At 44.9% G+C, this 21,567-nt stretch overlaps 1 long non-coding RNA gene across 1 annotated transcript in view; it reads left to right on the top strand.

Moving 5' to 3' along the window:
• The window catches only part of LOC144766688 (uncharacterized), a 46,454-nt gene extending 31,624 nt beyond the window's left edge, over positions 1-14,830 (top strand). Inside the window, exon 3 of the long non-coding RNA XR_013597883.1 lies at positions 14,623-14,830. This is a non-coding gene — a long non-coding RNA (uncharacterized LOC144766688). The remainder of the gene's footprint in view (positions 1-14,622) is intronic.
• Positions 14,831-21,567: the final 6,737 nt, after the last annotated feature.

Below are 21,567 nucleotides of genomic sequence, written 5' to 3'. Positions count from 1 at the left end.
CCGCCCGTTCTGGGCCTGTAAGAGGGGTCGGCAGCTCTCACTGCCGCAGCCGACTGTCCCCAGCCTTCCGCCCTGAGTCTCTGGCCATGCACCACATCCGTCTGGGCATGGGGATGTAGGGTGGCGGCCCTCCGCCAACGCAGCTGCCCCCGGCGCACCCTCGTTGATTGTCCGGTTGTGCGCCCCCACAGCAGTCCAGGGCAAGGGAGGCAATGAGGTGCAGGAGGGTCTCGGGCCACCCGAGCCCCCGGGAGAGAACGGGCGCCAGGTCTCTCCTACCGCGGCGTCAGTGAGCCCATCCAGGCCGGGCAGCGCCAAAATTTTGGTCTCGGCTGCGCAGGCCCCACCGAGCCCCTCTGGACCAGCTGCACCGCCCAAGGAGGTCGTCTGCGCAGGGGCTGCCACAGGAGCACCCTCAGCGGAGATCTGCGCCCAGCTCCAGGCACCGGCGCCGCACCTCTCTCCCCTCCAGCGGCAGCGGACACGCCCGGACCCAGCAGCCCCAAAATCAAGGCCCCGGCTGCCTGGGCCTCAGCGAACTTGCGGGATCCCGCCACGTCACCGGGCTGCCGCTCCGTCTCCCGGGCAGCTGCAGGGCTGCAAGTGCTGCCGAATGCAGCCCAATGTGTCCGCCACCGAATGTTAGGGCAGGAAACCCTCAGTGAAGCCCAGGGCCAGGATAAGTGAGTAGTATTGTGTCAGGCTGGTCGGAGCTCAGGCTCTAGACGACCGCCATGTTCGCCGGCTCGGCCACGCCCCCCCCCCCCTGTTATCCCACTTTCTGATTTAATTTCAATCACATTGGGCTTCACATGTAGCACAAAACTACTAAAAGTAGCAAAGAAGTCCAAACAATTAACTAGACTGCATATGTAAAGTTTCAGAATTAAGACATGAACAACTAAAAGGCACATTTATTAAATACATACCAAATACAATACATAAAAAGAAAAAAGTCACATTATATCTGATTGTCACTCTGTAGTTATGGTTAGGATTCCTCTGATATTTGCTCCCTAATAACTTTCCACCCATTTCATCAACTGACACAAAACTTGCCAGACCTATAGAATTTTCTAAATTTTGTGCTGATGTACATTTGGGTGGTGAATCGTTAAGTGGGTGCAAAGAGAAAAGGGGGGTCTCAAAACGTGTTTTTCCACCAAAGCATTTTCCATAGACTATTGCATTTGAAATAGCGCCATAAATGGCTGAAAAGATTTACATAATATTTGGCTAGATTAGACATTATTGTCCACAGATGATCCTTTTGGGCACAGCAGATAATTTGGGTAAGTATTTTCTTAAGTTAAGTTAAACATGCAGCTGACATAGCAGACCTCATTCTTACGAATGATCTTGACCAAATCCTCCTAACCGAAACATGGCTAAAGATAGACTCTGCACCTATCCTTGACATTCTAATCCCTCCATGCTATGGCATCATAAGAGCAGACAGACCAAAAATATCAGGGGGTGGCCTAGCCTGTATGCATCGCATTAACCTTAAGGTAAACCAGTCACAAACCATCGTCCCCATCACCTATGAATACCTATCCTTAAACATTGTGAGCAACAACAGTCCCCTATGTAAATTACACCTGAGCTAACACCCTCCAAGCAACAACCACTCATTCATCTAACAAATCATGGAAATCATCTCTCCAATGCTGGACAACACTGCTCCTACATCTTCCTCTGAGACTTTAACTTTCACTGGAATGACCACAATGACCCCACAGTTAATAACCTAAAATCCTGCATTACTAACCTCAACCTGGTCCAAATCTGTGACAGCCTGACGCACAACCTGGGTGCTACTCTGGATCTCGTCATTGCTAGACCAAATTCCATCAAACTTGAATCCATCGTCCCCTCTGGTTGGACAGCCTTATAATCGCCCCCAACTTAAGAAACCCAAACAATGGAAAAGGAACACCTGTGACATTAACCTCAATGATCTAACATGCCTCAGCAACAACGTACTATTGCCGCCAGTGGACTTGAAAGAGGTCCATGACCTCACTAACCACTACAACAATTTGATGACTAGCATTCTTGAAGCATTTGTGCCCTTTCAGCTAAAAAGAACGTTCTCTAAAGACTCCAAACCATGGTTCAATGGGAGCCTAAATGACCAAAGATGCAACCTGAGACTAGCTGAATGGGCATGGAGATCCTCACCATTGCTAGAGCACCTTAAGCAACTGGAGAAGCACTTACAAAAAACACATAAGATAATCAAAAGCAAATTTCTTCAAAGTTCAGCTAAACAAGGCTAGAAATCACCCACGGAAATTGTTTGAAATTATCAAGCAACAATCCGCTCAACAAGCCAATTCTTCCACATTAGGTCTAAACTCAACCAAACTGCAACGTTTTCCTCCCTCTTCCTTTATAAATCTAAAAGTATAGAATATAAACTCCAAACAGCAAATGGACAGCTAAAAAAATACCTCCACCTACCCCCCACTCACCCCCGTCTGTACAAATCCCTAACCAACTCAAACTTATCCTCAAAAACAAGGCATCCTGGAACGCTTTCAAAACTCTCGACGAAAATGACATTCTCAAGATCTTTGCATCACTTAAACCATCAAATCACTCTGCGACCCTCTTCCAGCCAATATCTTCGGGGAGCTCAAAACTTCTCTAGACAAAGCTAGTGAATGCCTCCCTACTGCAAGGCTCCCTAAAAACAGGTCAGGTAACCCACATTGTAAAAAACCCACAGCTGGCCACCTAATCACAGATAACTACCATCCAATTTCCATTATTCATACCCTAGCAAAACTAATGGAGAAATGCATCCATTCCCAACTATGCAGCCACCTAGCTCAATTCCACCTCATTGACCAGTTCCAATCAGGCTTCCATCAGGACCATAGCACAGAAACAGCCATGACGCACATCGTTGATGATTCGCTCAGAATACTAGACCAAAATAAATCCTGCCTCCTAATCCTCCTAGACCTATCCTCAGCCTTCAATACGGTAAAACATGACAGTCTCACAGAATGGGGATATCTGGGAATGTCCTAAAATGGTTTGCCTCTTTTTTAGACAGTCGAGAGCAGAGAATCAAACTCAACCAATCGCTGTACACCACCACCACGGTCACCCTACGAGTTCCTCAAGGTTCCCACTCTCACCTACTGTCTTCAATCTATTCATGGAGCCCTTCACCAAAATTCAGAAACTTTCCAATGTTCAGTACCACATATATGTGGATGATACCCAACTATACCTAAAAGTATCATCACCAGATGATATTAGTTCACTCAACACAACTCTGCATAAAACCCACAACTGTCTGACCAGAAACCACCTAAAACTCAATGCGCTCAAAACTGAATTCCTCCTAATTACCCCTTCGTAAGGACACGTCAACATTGAAGACTGGATGAAACACTTAACAGCCTTGAACTGCAAACCAAACATCATGGACTCCGCAAGATCTCTAAGAATAACAATCGACAAAAATCTCACCAAGCAGGAACACATCAGTATAGCTACCAGAAGAGCAAACTTTCATATGAACATTATGAGAAAACTAAAACCCTTCCTTCCCGTCGACAACCTCAAATCAGCAGTGCAAACTCTAGTTATCTCAGATTAGACTATGGGAATACAACCTTAAGTGGTCTGCCGAGATGCAGACTGACTCCACTAAGAGCCTCCTTCCCCGCGGCTGCAAGATTCATCACCGGCTCCAAAAAGAGCAACCACATCACCCCTTATCTAAAGGCACTCAACTGGCTCCCTTTTGAGGCAAGATCACAGCTATAAATTGCCTGTATGACACACAAAGCCTTGCACTTCAAGACACCAAGGTATCTATCCAATAAACTGGAACTATCAGGCGGTGGCAGAACGTCAAGAAGCACCAGCACCTGGCTATTGAAACCGCAAAAGTTTTGGAAAAAGAAAACATACAGCCATACTTTCTCAGGGCTAGCACCTAGAATCTGGAATGCCCTACCTCCTGAAATCAGAATGAATCCTTCTAGCACTTCCTTAAAAATGAAGTCATAAAAGACGACCGTAAGCTCATCTCCGCGTTATACACCTTCCTTACATTAGAAGTGAAAGGGGTTCGATCTGCGAGACAGAAGCAGTGGGAGGCAGAAATAGGTCGTACTCTATCAGACAAAAAGTGGGAGGATATATTTTATAGATCACATCATTTTGCACACTCTATGGGTCACACAGAGACCGCATTTAAAATTGTATCCTACTGGTACTACACCCCGGCTCGCTTAGCTATGTGGAGCTCTAAGAATGACGGTCCCTGTTGGCGTGGCTATGGGAGTCCGGGACCTCTCCCTCACTGGTTGTGGAACAGCCCAAAACATACAAGATACTAGGACAAAATCCTTGACGAGATCAACGGGGCCTTTGGTACTACTATCCCGAAATTCCCCGCCTACACTATCCTAGGACTACCCAACGCTTTGACCTTCCACTTGTGCTCAATCAAGGGCAAGCAGATCACCTTGGCTTTGAATGCTGCGCACCGGGTTATATTAGCGGGCTGGAAGACCAACAGGATCCCAGACCATTCTCAATGGCTGCTCCAATTATGGTCCCTCCTGGGTATGGAGAGACTGTCCATGGCTTTGCTCGGGGACAAATCTGAATACCCTAAGGTCTGGGCTCCCTTCATCACAATCCTATCTTCTGAGATCTGGGAACTAACGTACCCTGACCATCTGCAGCTTCTAAAGCTGATCCCTGAGAGCCAGGAAGGAGGCTAAGGTGTACGTCCCCTAATGTAATCGCTTTTTCCCCGGGGGACTGCCACCCTTCATATAGGACCACATGCGTAGGCCTGCCTCTGCGGTGGCTCACCGAGAGGGAGGAGGGGAGGGGGTGGGGGAGGGCCAGGGTTTCATATGTTTTGAAATCTGGTTTGTTCTTTTTCTTTTTCCTTGTTTTGATTTATTAAATGCGAACTATGGTGTGCCCTCGTTGCACTGTCCTATGAACACGAGTGGTGTTCTAAACTTTCGGGTTGTAGGCAATGACGCACTGTATTTTCTTATCATGTGTTCTGCCAATAAAAACCAATTTAATTCTAAAAATGAAGTCAAACTACTTTTAATGAACAAATTCCTACCTGACCCCAACTTGCTCTCAAACAGAACTTATACCTGATTTTAAAGACCAATAGCTAACACACTCCTGAGTACCCCCGGAACCCCTACTAATGTTTGACCTCAAGTATGCTCTTTTTAGTTTCTACTCTCATTTTTGTACCTACTGTATCAAGCTTTCTATGTGATGTAACTTCTGTAAAGCGCTCTGATACCCTTCCAGGGTCTAGTCCGCGCTATATAAAACTTTTAAAGTAAATAAATATAAGGTATTTAAACTTAGTGATATCTGCAACCACTGTACTTTGGCAGAATTACGCAAAACTTCATGAAACTACCGCAGTACATGGCAAAGCAAGTCATTATCTAAATGGGTATTGACTGCCTATGCAAAAGTTTAAGGCAGCCATGTTATTTTAAGGCCACCATGCCTGGGTTCTGCCTTAGGGCCTCAATTATTGGCAGGTATTAGATTTTATATGTTTTCCCAACTTATTGCCACTTTAGTAAGGTGGTTATAGATAGAGAAGAAGAATTTTTAAATAAACAGTTTTTATATATTTCTTAAATATGTAACAGAGTACCACGTTTCTTCTTGGAAGTACTATGTCATTTAAAACAATTAAATAAGTGTCTTAAAAAATTGTAAAACACTGTACTACACTATATTCCAGAAATATAGTGTAGTACAGTTATTTACAATTTTTAACATATGTAATTCTGTTAAACAAAAGTGTACGGAGTACCACGAAAATAACTAAAAAATGCAGCGCAAATACCATGCAGCTTAAAAAAGATTTACAAAATGAAACATTTCCTAAAAATGCTGTACTTACTAGGTACCTATGCAGTACTGCATACACCTATTGAAAACGATGTTAAAAAATATATGAATACATTTCTCTACCTATTGCCACTTTAATAAAGTGGCAATAGGTAGGGTACTACAATAAAACATACTACTATATCAGGCTCTAATACAGAACACAGCCTAAGGGCAGTAAACAAAATATGACTGCCTTTTCATTTTCTAAAAACCTAATTATATACTGGCTTGTCCTCGCCATGTATCACGATATACCTCAAAGTTATTGTGGTATACCATGGCCCAAAATATAACAAAGGCCTATCCGTATTATTATATTGTGGTACCCTTGCGTCGCGTATCGCGTTGCATGGGCAACGCAATACTTAAGTCAGATTTACAAAGCAACACAAGGCACCATGCCTGGCCCTGCATTGATTGGTAAATCTGGTGAAAAGCAGGGCAGCATAATTTGCTATTTTGCATTACTCTCCGCACCTCAATCTACCTTGCTGCTAAATTTCACATACATCTGTGCGCTACCCCACTGTACGAAACTACACTATACACCACTCCACTCTACTGTAGTCCAGTGAATGCCAGACCAGTGTACATCACTCCAATCTACACCATTCCGCTATATAGCACTTCACTATGCGCTATTCCACTCACCGCCACTCCACTCTAAGCCTCTCCATTGGACAAAACTCCACTCTATGCTATTAAACTGTATGCCACTACACTCTGAGCTCTTACACTGTACACACATCCACTCTATGCAACTCCAGGCTACACCACTTCATTGTACACCACTTTGCTGGATGCTACTCCACTATTCGCTATTACACGGTACACCACTCTACGCTACATTTGTCCACTGTATGTCACTCCATTCTACAACACTCCACTGTACGCTATTGCACTGTATGCCACTACACTGTTCGCTGCTCCACTCTATGCCACTCAAGTGTTTGTCACTACACTGTACAACACTTCATAGTATGCTATTCTACTGTATGCCACTACAGTGTATGCTTACCCACTGTATGCTACACCAGTTTATGGTCCTCCACTCTAAACCACTCCATTCTACACTATTTTCATTTGATGCCACTCCACTGAATGCCACTCCACTGAATACTATTACACTGTACCACTTTTGACTGTACACTACTACAGTCTACACCACTCCATGTACGCCACTCAACTGTAAGCTACTCCACTGTATGCTATTCCACTCTACGGCAACCCATTGTATGCCACTCCAGTGTATGCTATTCCACTGTATGCCAATCCAATCTAGAACACTCCACTGTATACTATTTCACTGTGTGACACTAGACTGTGCGCTACTCCACTCTACATCACTCCGTTCTACGCCACTCCAGTCATCTATTCTACTCCACTGTATGCCACTGCATCGTACTCTGCTCCTGTATACAGGATTACACTCTACACCACTCCACTGCATGCCACTCTAGACTGTTCCACTGTATGCCACTCCACTATACGGTTCTTCACTCTACACCCACTCCAGTGTACGCCACTCTGCTCTACACCACTCCATTCTATGGTAGTCCATTGAACACCACTTCACTCTACGCAACTCCACTGTATGCTATTCCACTCTACCCCACTGCACTGCATGCCACTCCAGTCTACGCCACTCCAATGTACACCACTCCACTCTATGCCATTCCACTCTATGCCACACCACTGTACTCAACTCTACCCCACTCCACTATGTGCCACTCAAGTCTACACAACTTCCTTGTGTGCCACTCCACTGTATGCTTCTACACTATACAGTGTTGCAATGTTCGCCACTCAACTGTAGAATACTCCACTCTACGCCACTCCAGTCTACGCTACTTGACTGTACTACACTCCACTGTACACGCCTCCACTATAGGCTATTCCACTCTATGCCACTCCTCTCTATGATTGTCCAATGTATGCAACCCCTGTCTACAACACTCCAGTTCCTGTTATTACACTACATGGCACTCCATTGTATGCTACTCCACTCTAAGCCACTTCAGTGTACTCTCCTCCACTCTATGTAACTCCACTCTACAAAACTCTACTACACTCTATGCCACTCTACTACACTCTATCCCTGTACACTACACCAACCAAATTTGCACTCGACTTTATGCCTGTACACTCTAATGTACAACACTCTACTCCACTCTACGAAAGTCTCTAACACTGTACGACACAGCATTCCACTCTACTGTACGAGACACCACTCTAATAATGCAAATTTAAGGGGTTCCCTGCTAAAAGATACAGGGCCATATGTAGGTGTGCCAATACCGGTCAGTAAGGGTGAAATTTGTTACATTTCACCGTTACCGACCGGTATGTAGGCATTTGAGATGTAGGGAGGATTCGGTATTAAGGAATCGTTAAATACCGATTCCTTAATACCGATTCCTTATGGCCTTGCATTTAAGGAATCGGTAATACCGATTCCTTAAATGCAATGTAGGTAGCACTTAAAACAGTGCACCTCAGCCTTAAGGAAACACTATATACCACCAACTCCTAATTGGTGGTAAATAGCTATTTCCTTTCAAAAAGCACTTTTTTGCTTTTTGAAGTGTGCCATGTGGCACACATCCATGCCCTTAGGGCATGTATGTGCGCCACATGTGCACACATGCACATTTCAGTTGTGCCAGAGGGTGTCCTTTTGACACCCTGGCACCCTTGAAATACCTCCCACGATTACCGAATCGGTAATACCGATTCGGTAATACCGAATTTCTTTGCATTCATTCATATGGGCCTCCAAGCCCATAGGAATGAATGGGTAGGAGATTCCTTATTACCGAATCGGTATTATCGATTCGGTAATAAGGAATATTAACGATTCGGTATTTTTTACCGAATTATTCCCTACTTTTGAAATACCGATTCCTAAATACCGAATCGGTAAAATTCAGTATTTAGGAATCGGTATTTTAAAGTTACCTACATATGGCCCACAATTCCTAAGGCAGGGAAAATGTACTCAAATGTACAAAAAACCTAGGCAAATCTACATTTATGAGATGTAAAATCCATCATAATAAGACTTAGGGCACAATGTGCAATGACCAGAGGGACAATTAATATCAAATTTGATACACTTTTTATTCAAAACATATGTAATATTTCATATATTTTGTGAAAATATCTTGTATATTATCTAAAAAACATCATTAACATTTCAATTTAGTAATATTATTACAACCCTACAGTCCCTCATACCCTCTCATCCTTCCAAAGCAAACAACTAATTCAGAAACCACGAGAGAGAGAAAAGACAAAATTAGTTCAATAATAGTAGTAAATACAAATAGTTTGCATGGAACACAGAGACAATTTACTATTAACTTCCTTTTATATTATTTGCCATAGTGGTTCCTATATAATATATTTTCCTCTTACACATTCTATTTATACCATATAATAGCCACTATTTGAGAAATACACTGTACAGTATTCCACTGTACGGTATTCCACTCTATGCCACTATAATATACGCCACTCCACTCTACTCCTCACCACTGTTGGACACTCTTCTCCACTCTATATAAGTCTACTACACCTTATGGCACTCTACAAGACTCTATTCCCACCTATTCCCATACACTCCACTGTTTAACTCTATACTCCACTCCATGCCCGTACATCGTTGTATTCCACTATAAAAACCTTTCTATTCTACAACACTCCACTCCACTCTATTTTATGCCAGTTTACTACCTCTTGTACGCCACTACACTCCATTCCATGCTGCTCTACTCTACAACACACCACTACACTCCATTCTACTTTACGTTACGCCACTCCACTCAACTTTACTTCACTCTGTAAGACTTTACCTAACTCTGTGCTAATGTACAACAATCCACTCAACACAGCTCCACTGTTTGACACAATACTGTACTCTAAGCAACACCCACTCTGCAACACTGTATGCCACTCTCTGACACTTCACTCCAGTCTAAACCCCTAAATGCCACTGTACAACACTGAAGTATTCTGTATGCCTCTGAAGAACACACTACTCCACTCTATGCTGTGCTACAATACTCTAGTCCACTATACAACACTATACGCAACTCTTTGTATGCCACTGTCCACCACCTAACTGCACTCAACTCTATGACCCAGTATTCCACTCTACACCATTCCCCTCTATGCCACTCTATGCCATTGTACTCTATAACACTGTAAGCCAACCCAATCTGCCACACTCTACAACACTGTACAGTACTGTACACCACTCCACTCTAAAAACATTACTATATTGTATGTAACAATACTCTTCTGTCTACACTCTAATGTGAAACATAGTACTCCACTTTATGACACTTTACTTGCAAAGCCACTCTATTCTACTGTACTCCACACCACTATGGTCTATGACACACCAATCCACTCTATGACACTTCACTCCACTCTATGCTACCCCACTCTAGTGTACACCACTTCACCATAATCCACTCTACTACACTTTATCACACTCTATGCAACTGTACTATACTCTACCCCACTCCACTGTCCGACACTCCAGTCCACAGTGTGTTAATCCCTCTATAACAGTGTACTACACTCATTGCCCTTCTATGACACTCTACTCCACTCTATGCCCATCCACTCTACCCCACTGTACTACACTGTATGACACTCTACAACACGCCACTTCACTCCTTTCTACAATGACACAGCATACACTCCACTCTAGGACCCTCTCCTCCACAGTATTCTATGACACTCTACATGATGATACTCCACTCTATGGCACTCTACTTCATCCTATGGCTCTCTAAAACACTCTACTCCACTCTGACAGTGTACACCACCCTACTCTACTGTACAACATGCCGGTCCACTGTACAAGTTGCTTCTCCACTCTGTAATACCTGACTCCACTAGATGAGGCATCATGCCACTACACTAAATAATACTTTCCTGCACTGCAGGCTACGCCACTTCACTCTACTCTATCCCTCTCTAAAATGCTCCACTCTATGACAATAGACTTTACAGCACTCTCATCCACAGTAAACACTCATCCACAGTAAAGCATGACACTTCACATAACAACACTCCACTTGTTGACAATGGACTCTATACTTTGAAACAAATTTTTATTTAAACAAAAACTTTAAACCATTAAAATTAAATGACAAAAACTATTTTCCCCTAAACAATCCAAACTTAAACTACACAAACTTTAGTAATGCTAACTTTATAGTTATAACTTTCATTACAATTTAACCACCACCTTTACATTATTGTAAGTAGCGCACCACCATACAAACTTTTCAGCTCACTTACCAGACAAATCTAAATATAACTCGACACTCTACCCTGCACTGTGTTCTCACACATAGTGAAGGAGAGTGAGTCACAAACAAAACAAGCATTTCGTGACATATAAAGTAGTATACTACAGTAGTTATGCTTACTTGTTGCAAAATGTAGTTCACAAACCTACGGTTGGAAGCATCCACCTATACCTCTTTCTTTCTTTTCTAGGGGAGATCCTCACATATGAAAGTCTACTACGTAGTAGTAAATGTGGGCGAGACCTGGGGTGGCTGGAAAATTGCGATGCCTACTACTAAATGGGAGAGGTTTGGAGATAAGTAAGGAGTAGTTTAAGGAGGGACACACCCACATGCCCAAAGGAGTAAGCCCCCTGCTAGCCCCTAACTAAACTTCTAAAGTTACTACTGCCAAAAAAGACCCAAAACAGTAGTACATTTACTCCAGCTCAGAGTTGGAGTAAGTCCAGCACCATTCATTGTGAAAAACTGCGTGACAAGCTTTATCAACAAGCAAAATGTTCATTAATTACAGGGTGGAAAGGCCAACCCCAGTAGTGGCAATAGCACCCACCACACAAGCCCAACAAGTTGTTGCAGAGCAGGAATTACCCATAGACTCGGCATGGGGAAGGCGGAAGTGATGCCTGTGGGGCCCCGCCCAGAATCAGGCAGCACGTCTGACTTGCCTTTACACGGGCCGCAACGGTGATCTCTTCGCTCGGCGGGCAATGAGGGGTCAGCCCCCTTGTAACTTAAAATATGAAGCAGGGTGGCACCCGCTATTCAAACAATAAAAAGAACCAGGCAACATGCGGTGTGGGCACCCGCCATTAAGATCAGTAAGTGGGGTGTACTCCCGCCATTTAAATAAAAGAATAAGCGGGGTGGGCACCCGCATCTAAGGCACAATGGGGGAATCTCTACGCTGGGGATTCCCTCACCAAGTGCTGCAGCTCAGTGCTGCGCAGCCCCCAGGCCCTCCTCCTTTGGGGAAAGCAAAAGAAATAGAGCCCAGTGCTCCCAGGGTGCCAAAAATGCAGAAAAAGTCTCTTTAAGGTCCTGGAGGTCAGGAAAAGCAAAAGGGGTCCCAAAAGTCCTTTTTGGCATCAAGGAGCAATGCAGGGCCCAGGGACGCAAGCCCTCATGGCAGCCCCCCCCCTGGGCCTCCAGCAGCAGCACACCTGGCAGGAACAGCACACAAAGACTCAACCTTTTCATGGGGTCACAGCCCCTATGTTTATACTAACATTTCCCATTGTGTCACAGCACAGGGCTTGGGGATACCAGTCAGAACTGGTTTAGAGGGGATTTGGGGCACTTTGTTTTGCTCAGCTCCTCTCCCTTTTGTTAGGTGGGGGCTCGGTGATCAGACACACCACAGGGGGTGGAGCCAGCATTGTGGAGGGAAGGCACAGCCCTATTCAGGTCCCAGGTGTAACTCCTCCCGCCCATCTGCATGCAGATCTCTCTATTCATCACTGGGCTGACTCACCCTGTCTCCTGGAGCCACCCAAACCTCTCAGCTCCTGTTAATCACAAGCCAGACATGCAGTTCACACCAGGCAGGCAGACACACAGCACACACAAATGCGAACTTCTAAATGTGGCATTTCTCCACCAGTCACCATAAATCGGCGCACACCATTGCGCAGCATTTATCCTCACAAGTTCATACATACTAAACTCGACCCTGCACTCCCCTCATACCAGGAATTACCATGGACACACATATCCCTCATGCATTCCTATGGGAGGGCAGGCCAATCTCACCACACGCACTCAGAGAGCGCTCGCACTTTACACTGGGCCACAGTGCTAAAGTGCCAAGAGGCCTACAACCACTACCATCATGTCAGGGTTTAAGGCAAAAAGTTCATGGGTGAACCTGCCAAAAAGGCCAAGTCCAACACTCATTATTGGTTGTGGATGCTTTAAAATTGACAGTTTTTCACAAATGCCCATACTATTACTTGAAGTTGAATAACACCAATAATAAAAAACACAAAAATGTGTTTTAAAACCACAACATATTGTAGTGTTATTCCTTACATGTTTCCGGTTAGTATCCGACCCAGTGGTGGTATTATAAGTGTTCATTACTAGCTTGCACACTCTTGACTCCTCCCAAAGATGGCTGAAGCCTTCCCATAGCTTAAGGCTCCTGGCCCCTCCCAAAGATGGCTGCGGCCTTCCCATAGCTTCAGGCTCCTGCCCCTCCCAAAGATGACTGCAGCATTCCCATGCATTCAGGCTCCTGGCTCCTACCAAAGTTGCCTACTGTCTCCTCCCAAAGACGGATGCAGCCTTCCCATAGCTTCAGGCTCCTGGCCCCTCCCAAAGATGGCTGGATCCTGGCCCCTCCCAAAGATGGCTGCAGCCTAACCATAGCTTCATTCTCCTGGCTTCCCCCAAAGATGGCTGCGGGCTTCCATAGATTGAGGGAGTTTTCTAACATTATCTCTATGTCAAAACTAACAATACAGCACACATGAAAACAGCGAAGAGAAATTAAACATTTCTCCTCATTGCACCAGGGTAGGACTAGGTTTTCCCTGGTCTTGATTCTGGTGCTGCCTCCTATTTACACCTCCCCTGTATAGAGGGGCAGCCCCAGAATCAATGGGTGTTGTGGTGGAACGTCCACAGCAACACTCATTGCCCACCACTTTCACACCAAGCATAGCGTGAAAGGGGGCCTTATTTTCAAGGCAGCATAAAGCCACGTTAAGTGGCGTAATGCTGCCTTGTATATAAGGCAAAGCTCCTATCACCACAGGAACGTAGTAAAAAGTGATGTTCCCTTGGTGGTAGGGGGTTGTAAAAATGCCCCTTGGTGTTATCCCATGTCGAATGAGGGGGGCAAACTGTGAAATTGGCCGAGAGGGAGCCTTGAAAATTTATGATGGTCTCCCACAAGGTCAAATTCGAAATGAGTGTGAGACACTGCCCTCAACCTACTTGTGAAATTTCTAAGCAGATGCATCAGATTTAGTCAAAATCAGGGGTAAAGAGCAGATAAAGCATCAAGCACCAGCGAAAGTATAACAATTACCTTACCATTTGAAAAAAGGTGTACCAAATATGGTGAATGATTGTGTTAAAGGAGTATATAATGTGGAGAAAAACATATCCTCTTCTCCTAGTCCTGCATCTCTAACAGCCACCAATAATAGACATTCCCGAATGTTACTTTGTCTATTGATGCCCACAGGGGCTTTGAGATGTACTTTGACAACATTCATTGGATGTCTTTTGAAGTTTGTGAAAGTGATGTATCATTTACCTTTGTTTGAGGATTGGGTTAATGTTGTTGCAAAAAAAATATGGATATATTAAACATACTGCATGCAAATTTGCTTTATTAAATGCTGTGTTGATTTTTTTTTCTCAGGTTAGCCGGCCATAACAGCGGGGACGCCAGAATGGCAGCCAGGTCGATTGTGCACAAATTAACAGGACCCAGCGATTGATTAAACCTGTTGAATCTATTCTGTTGCTTGTCTCTGTCTGCGAAGCCTCAGCGTCACTTCCAAGGCATGAATGATGCTTTTGCAATAAGACGTGTCCTATTCAATTATTAAAAAAGGCAGAACACTAAATATTGTGCTGAGTACTTAATTCTCTGTCTTTACAAATATATGCAAATAAACTGAGCCTGTTGGTGACAATATGGGTAATCTTTGTACTAAAGAACATCTCCTTATTTGAGAATAGATCTTGAAACATGTTGTTTACCTCAGAAAATCTTTCATCAGACTATGGAAATTCCTCCCTCCAAAGATGGCTGCAGTTTTCCCCTAACTTTTGGCCTGATTTTGATCTTGGGGGGAGGGAGGGGAAGGGATTACTCTGTCACAAGCATGTCGAATATCTCATTCTCCTCATTAGAAGTTCATTTTATGCCATGGCACTTGCAATGAGATAGATAGGATATCTTTAATGTGTGTGACAGATTACCCACCCAATGGCCAAATTCTAAATAAAGCCCTAAGGGGCAGGTTTACAAGCCCATAGCATAATTTTTGCACTGTGGTTGCGTCACTTTTTGTGACTCAGCGACGGCGTAAAAATGCAACCCATTTACAACATCACGCACCTAAGGAGATGTGTCACATTGTAAAGCCCTGCGTCACTTCATACTTGCGTCAGGTATAATGTATGCAGTGTGGGTGTTTCCACGCAAAGATAGCCTCGTAGAAGTTACGCAGTGAGATCTACAAGATTTCACTGCGCCACTTCTAGGACGCCGCATCAAACTCTTACGCCTACTTGGAGCAGGCGTAAGGAGTGACGCAGTAGAATGAGGATAGGCCTCCCCATGCATTACTGGAGTTGTGTCGTGCTTGCAACATCTCTCCAGCAATGCGTGACTTTTGCGCCACCAGATTCAGCACAATTTGTGACGCATCCGTCAATCCTTGAGCCATGGTGCTTCATATTGTAAATACGGCGCATCCATGGTGGCCCAAGGGTTTCTCAGGGTGGTACAGGGAAAGTGACGCATCTGTACAGAAGCGTCACTTTCTTGTAAATCTGCCCCTAAGTCTTTAAGAAAGACAGCCATATCATATAAAGGCAATTTCTCATGGGCTTCTCTGCGCACTTGGGAGGGAGGAGCTGCAGGTCATTGAGTGCTTCAGCTGCTCTAGTTGTCCTCCATCTTGTTTTCAGGAGCAGGAGATGGTGGTTGTGGGAGACAGAATGGCTTCCAACAGAAAAGAGAAGGAACCCTAGTAAGTCTATATCAATACTAAGCAATGACACATAAAATTAGCCTATATCACAGCCTTTTGAATGGGCATCGGTAGAAAGCCCTATTTTTTTTTTTAGATAAGCCTCTCTCCAGACTGACCAAAAAGATTGCAAGATCCCTATGGAATGCGTAAAACTAAGATGGGAACAATTGACGTCTGTAGGAGTTATGAGAAAAGGCCTCAAATGGAAAAAAGGAACCCCCAGAAGTAAGATAGAAATCACACATTTTAAAAATAGGGCGGAAAAAAACATACACCAATTAGCCCTGACTTCTATTAATTTACGAACACATGACTAACTCCCAGTGAAGAATTGTCTGTTATTTAAGGTGCTCTTTTCTCGTCCCAGATATCCTATGTGCCTACAAGCTGTGTTTGCACCTTATCTATACCGCTCCAACTGGTGGCAAAGACCTCCTGCGCCCCAACTGCAGAAAAATGCTTTTCTGAACAGTCGGCAAAACTTGGGCATTATCTGGCAGCTGCTCTTCGAAACCAGAGTAGTTTAATGTCCTGCTAAAAAAAATTTATAAACCCTTATTTCCTGCTTAAGCTTTTCTGTGGTCACCTAGTATGTGTGAGTATGTCAGTACCACCAGCACATACCGTGGGTAGCAGTGCCCTTGATAAAATTCCTACTCAATCATGCATTCATTCATTGCTACAGTCCCCCTTTTGGCTTAGTCACTCCAGTGCTTAATTTGTGCCAGTGGTTTCTGGTGATCGACACCAGCACTTAATTGCCAACACTGGCGCGTCTAACAGTCAAGGTGGCATGTCTGCTAATTTCGAAATGACCACAACAGGTAATTATTAATTCAATCAACATTAAAAATGACTATTACCTGCCGCCCAAGGCATTCTTTTAGCTTTATTAGGCTTGTAGAAGTGTGATGGTCAGTAGTTGTGTTGTTGCTATCATTGGCAGCACAGCAGGGGCAATGAGTGGTGCAATCTGATGTGGCCTCCTGACGAGAGCCCTGGCACTTATTCTTTTACAAATTAAGCACTGATTCACTCCATAAAAAGTCTGCCGGCCCCACCTTTGGCACCCAACTTCCTTTACCAAGCAAGCACACATCACGAGTTTTCTTCTATTTCGGTGTCTATTTTGGGTTCAGCATCTTCTTACATGGCAGCTCAGCTTCTTGTACTTTGGGTTACTATTTATCGAATGTGCCATATCTGCAGTTCAATAACAATCCCACAGCTTGTACTTTCTCTTTTTTATTAATAGAACGTGTTGTTGCATATTAACTGTCCTTCGACTGGGCTGCCGAGGACACGATTCTGAAATGACCATTTCGAACTCGTAATTGATAGTTTCATCTCTTTTTTCAAACAAACTGACAGTTTCTCACTGTTTCCTCGCTCAAATGTCTGTTTTAAAAACGGGTTATTTTACTCTGCATTTGAGCTCTCTTTCAGACACGTCCTCACTTTATCTTTCCTTTCCAGTCTATTTTTCACTCAGATTCCACTTGGTCTTTCTAACTCATTGAACCTTTCTCTTTTCTGAGCCAACCACAATGGCACTTGGCAATCCTGCTACCGAGGTTTATGTGGGTTTGAGGACGAGAGCCCTCTGACATCTGCAGGCACTGGGGTGAATGTTTGACATTAATCGCATTCTATCCAGCCATTGTTCTTCTTGCATCTGCAGGCGCTGCCACTATCCCCCAGATTCATCAATGTCCCGATTTGCGAGTCCTTAATAGCGATTATTAAGGAATCGCTATTAAGGTCTCGCAAAACGGGATTCATGTAGAAATCTCCCAATTAATTGCGATTTCTACTGCTTCCTTATTTGCGATTCGCTAATTGCGAATCGCAAATAAGGAATGACTCCCCATTCATTCCTACGGGCCATAGGAATGAATGGGGAGTTATTCCTTATTTGCGATTAGCAATTAGCGAATCGCAAATAAGGAAGCGATTTCAAGGGTGCCAGGGTGTCCAAAGGACACCCTGTAGCACCCCTGAAATGCAAATGTGCACAGGTGTTGCGCACACACATGTCCAACTTCGCGGTAAATTGCGGCCCCATATTGCGAAATCGCAATTTTAAAAATGTTCATGAATAGCATTTAAGGAATCTCTAATTGAGATTCCTTAAATGCGAATCTTCACAATTTTGCGATGTCTGTAATTGCGATTTTTGCATTTGGGATGATGAATCCCAAATGCAAAAATAGCGCTCGCAAAGGGCCGGATTCTCAGAATCTGGCCCTTTGCGAGCCGATTTCACGTTGATGAATCTGGCCGTATGTCAGCTGCGAGATAGGAGGCACTGCATAACTGCAGGGGGCGTGAAACCATTATTTTGTTATGCACGAGGTCCAGGCAAGGTGTGAAAGCACAGCCTCTTCACTTGTCTTGGATAAACACCAACAATCCCTGCCGCCATTGACGGCGTGCTGCGATGCCACGCCCTCTCCGAGGCCACGCCCCCCGCCCTACCTGTATATAAGCGCTGACTGCGAGCGCTGCATACTGATTCACTCACCCTCCTGAGGCGAAAAGCCAGGAGCGAGACTAGCTGTATTTTAAACTTGTGTGTCACCTATAACTTGTGTTATTTTAAAAAACGCACTCACTTCGCTTTCCTGGCACTTTCTGGACGTGCTCTCTGAACTCTCTCACAGCGGATCTAGCGCTGTTAAGAGAAGCGACAAACACCAACAATCCCTGCCGCCATTGACGGCGTGCTGCGAGGCCACGCCCACTCCGAGGCCACGCCCCCCGCCCTATTACTCCTATTAAACCATGTGCATTCACCGGACGCGCAGCGGACGGGCGCAGAGGGCGCGCCGTTTGCGCGCCAAGGCAAGCCCGTCTTTGCCCGTCATCGCCTCTCGCCAGTCCCCCTGGTCGGACTCTACCAGCACCCCTTCACTACGACAGAGAACAACTACTTGCCTGCAACCTTGGACGGACTTGTGCCCACCCAACAGGTACGCTTGGTCAAACATGCCTTCAATGTAAAATCTGTCATTTTACTACTGCCACCCCCCACCACATTCGACAATTACAAGACTTACCCAAAACCACCCCCATTACGATCCTCCATCTCAACGTCAGGTCACTCATCAAACATCACCTTGAGGTTAACACCCTCATACTGGATGAAAACCCTGACATCCTCTTCCTCTGGGAAACTTGGTTACGCGATGGCATTTCTGTCATACCTAACCTCACGCTCCCAGACGACTACCTTATGTCAAGCCTAAATAGAGATGGGAGAGGTGGAGGCATTGCTGTAATCTACAAAAAAATATTTGCATGCGCATTCACCAAGGAAGAACTTCCCGACTGTGAATGTGCTCACTTCAAAATCACTATAAATCCTAACTTCACCATGTCAGGTCTCTACATATATCGCCCACCTGGACCTGCCTCAAAGTTCATCGAAGCTCTTCTTGAGACAGCGAACTCTCTAGTGACTAAAACTGCAAACTTCAACATACTAGGTGATCTCAATCTTCATTTTGACTTGCCTAACGATTCTACTATCAAAAATCTTCTTGCCGACTTCTCCGCCCTGCAACTTAACTCCCTTATACAAACCCCAACACATCTAGCTGGTCACACCCTAGACCCAGTATTTACAAACATCGAGGAGGCTAGGACAGAGGTGCCCCTACCGATGGGATGGACAGACAACTACCTCATTAAACTCACTATCTTAGTCAATAAAACTGCGCACAAAAACGCACCAACCCGCCGTCTAAAAATACCATGGCACAAACTATCCATCAGCGATCTTCATGCCACCCTTGGGGAATTCCATCATGAGACTAATTTAGACATCAACTTAATCTATAGCACGTTCCATGATTGGATTACGGGAGGACTAGACACTCTTATTCCAGCGAAATGGACGAAAGGACGCAGCTCACCGTCCAATCCATGGTACAACGACACCCTCAAAGCCATGCGCAAAGACTGTACAAGAGCTGAGCGTCTTTGGAGAAGGGATTACAACAATGAAGATAAAAATAATTATCTATTGAAACAAAACATTTACCACAAAGCCATCCGCGCTGCACGAACCGCCTTCTATGCAGATAAAATCAACTCGAGCCCCACTCCTGCCAAAGAAGTTTTTAAACTTGTCCAAGAACTACAGAGCTGCAAATCCCCCTCCCCCAGCATCTCCTCTGCGCAACAATGTGAGGAGCTCGCCACGTTCTTTGTTGACAAAGTACAAAAGATCTACAGTTCCTTCCCTCAGCACTCCCCAAACCTTGCTAAAGTCACTAACCCCCTCCCTAACCATACTATCCTGACCCACATCCCAGAAATTTCTTTTGAAAACCTCACTAAATTGTGCCGAAAAGTCAAAACTGGCTCCCCGTCAGACCCCATGCGTCCGGCTCAATTCTTGGAGTCACTTGACTTTTTTCTACCTTCCCTGGCCTCTATTCTGAATCTCTCTTTCTCCTCAGCTAGTGTACCATCTGCCTGGAAGCAAGCGTGGGTTTCACCTATCATCAAGAAACCCTCCCTAGATCCATCTAAACCGGAAAATTTCCGACCGATCTCTCTGCTTCCATGGCTGTCTAAACTCGCTGAAGCTCATGCTAACAGCGTCATGTCACAACATATGGTTCAGAATAACATCTTGGACCCATCTCAAAATGGGTTCAGACCAGGCCATAGCACGGAGTCTGCTCTCCTGGCCACTACCGAGTACCTCCGGACGATCTTAGATGCCGGTCAAAGTGCTGCGCTGATTCTTCTCGACCTCAGCGCGGCCTTTGATACGGTATCCCATGACATCCTTCTCAATCGTCTGGAGACATTCGGAGTATCTGGCCTTGCTTTAAAGTGGTTCCATTTTTTCCTCAAGGACAGATCCTTCCGGGTCTCAGCACCCCCTTTCCTATCTAAATCTCATCCCATTGCACAGGGAGTTCCGCAGGGCTCTGCGTTGAGCCCATTCCTCTTTAATCTTTATGTGCAACCTCTGGCGGCAGTGGCCAAAGAATGGGGCCTGACACTGGTGTCGTACGCCGACGACACACAGCTGGCCATCACTCTTACGGAAGGCCCTTCCATCTTGGCCTCTAGATTTAAAAACGGTATTTCCTCAGTAGCTCAATGGATGACGGACAACTGTTTACAGCTTAATGCTGGAAAAACAGAAGTGCTACTCCTTGGTAAAAACACCAGCCATTGGAAGGAGCACTGGTGGCCGTCTTCCTTAGGTACCATTCCACCTCCCAAATCCCTAGTTAAAAATCTAGGAGTGTGGATGGATGCCTCACTCAACTATCAGACCCACACCAAAAAAGTCGCTGGCACTTTTGTCGGCTTGCTGAGGAGTCTCAGCCACATACTGGGCTTCTTTGATGCTAAGGTCCGCCAGCTTATCATCCAAGCAACTATCCTCTCGCGTTTGGACTACGCCAATGTACTCCTCCTAGGCGCCAACAAAGGAGAGATAGCACGACTGCAACGCGTGCAAAATTCTGCGGCTAGAGCCTTAGTCGGCCTTCCTCGCAGATGCTCGGCCAGAGCTACAATTCGCAAACTACACTGGCTACCCGTTGACTCCAGAATTAAATTCAAAACCCTCA

This window comes from Lissotriton helveticus, chromosome 7 (genome assembly GCF_964261635.1).
Source record: "Lissotriton helveticus chromosome 7, aLisHel1.1, whole genome shotgun sequence".
In the NCBI taxonomy this organism is placed as follows: Eukaryota; Metazoa; Chordata; class Amphibia; order Caudata; family Salamandridae; genus Lissotriton; species Lissotriton helveticus.
Note: the sequence above shows the minus strand (reverse complement) of the source record. Positions and strands in the feature narration are given on the sequence as shown.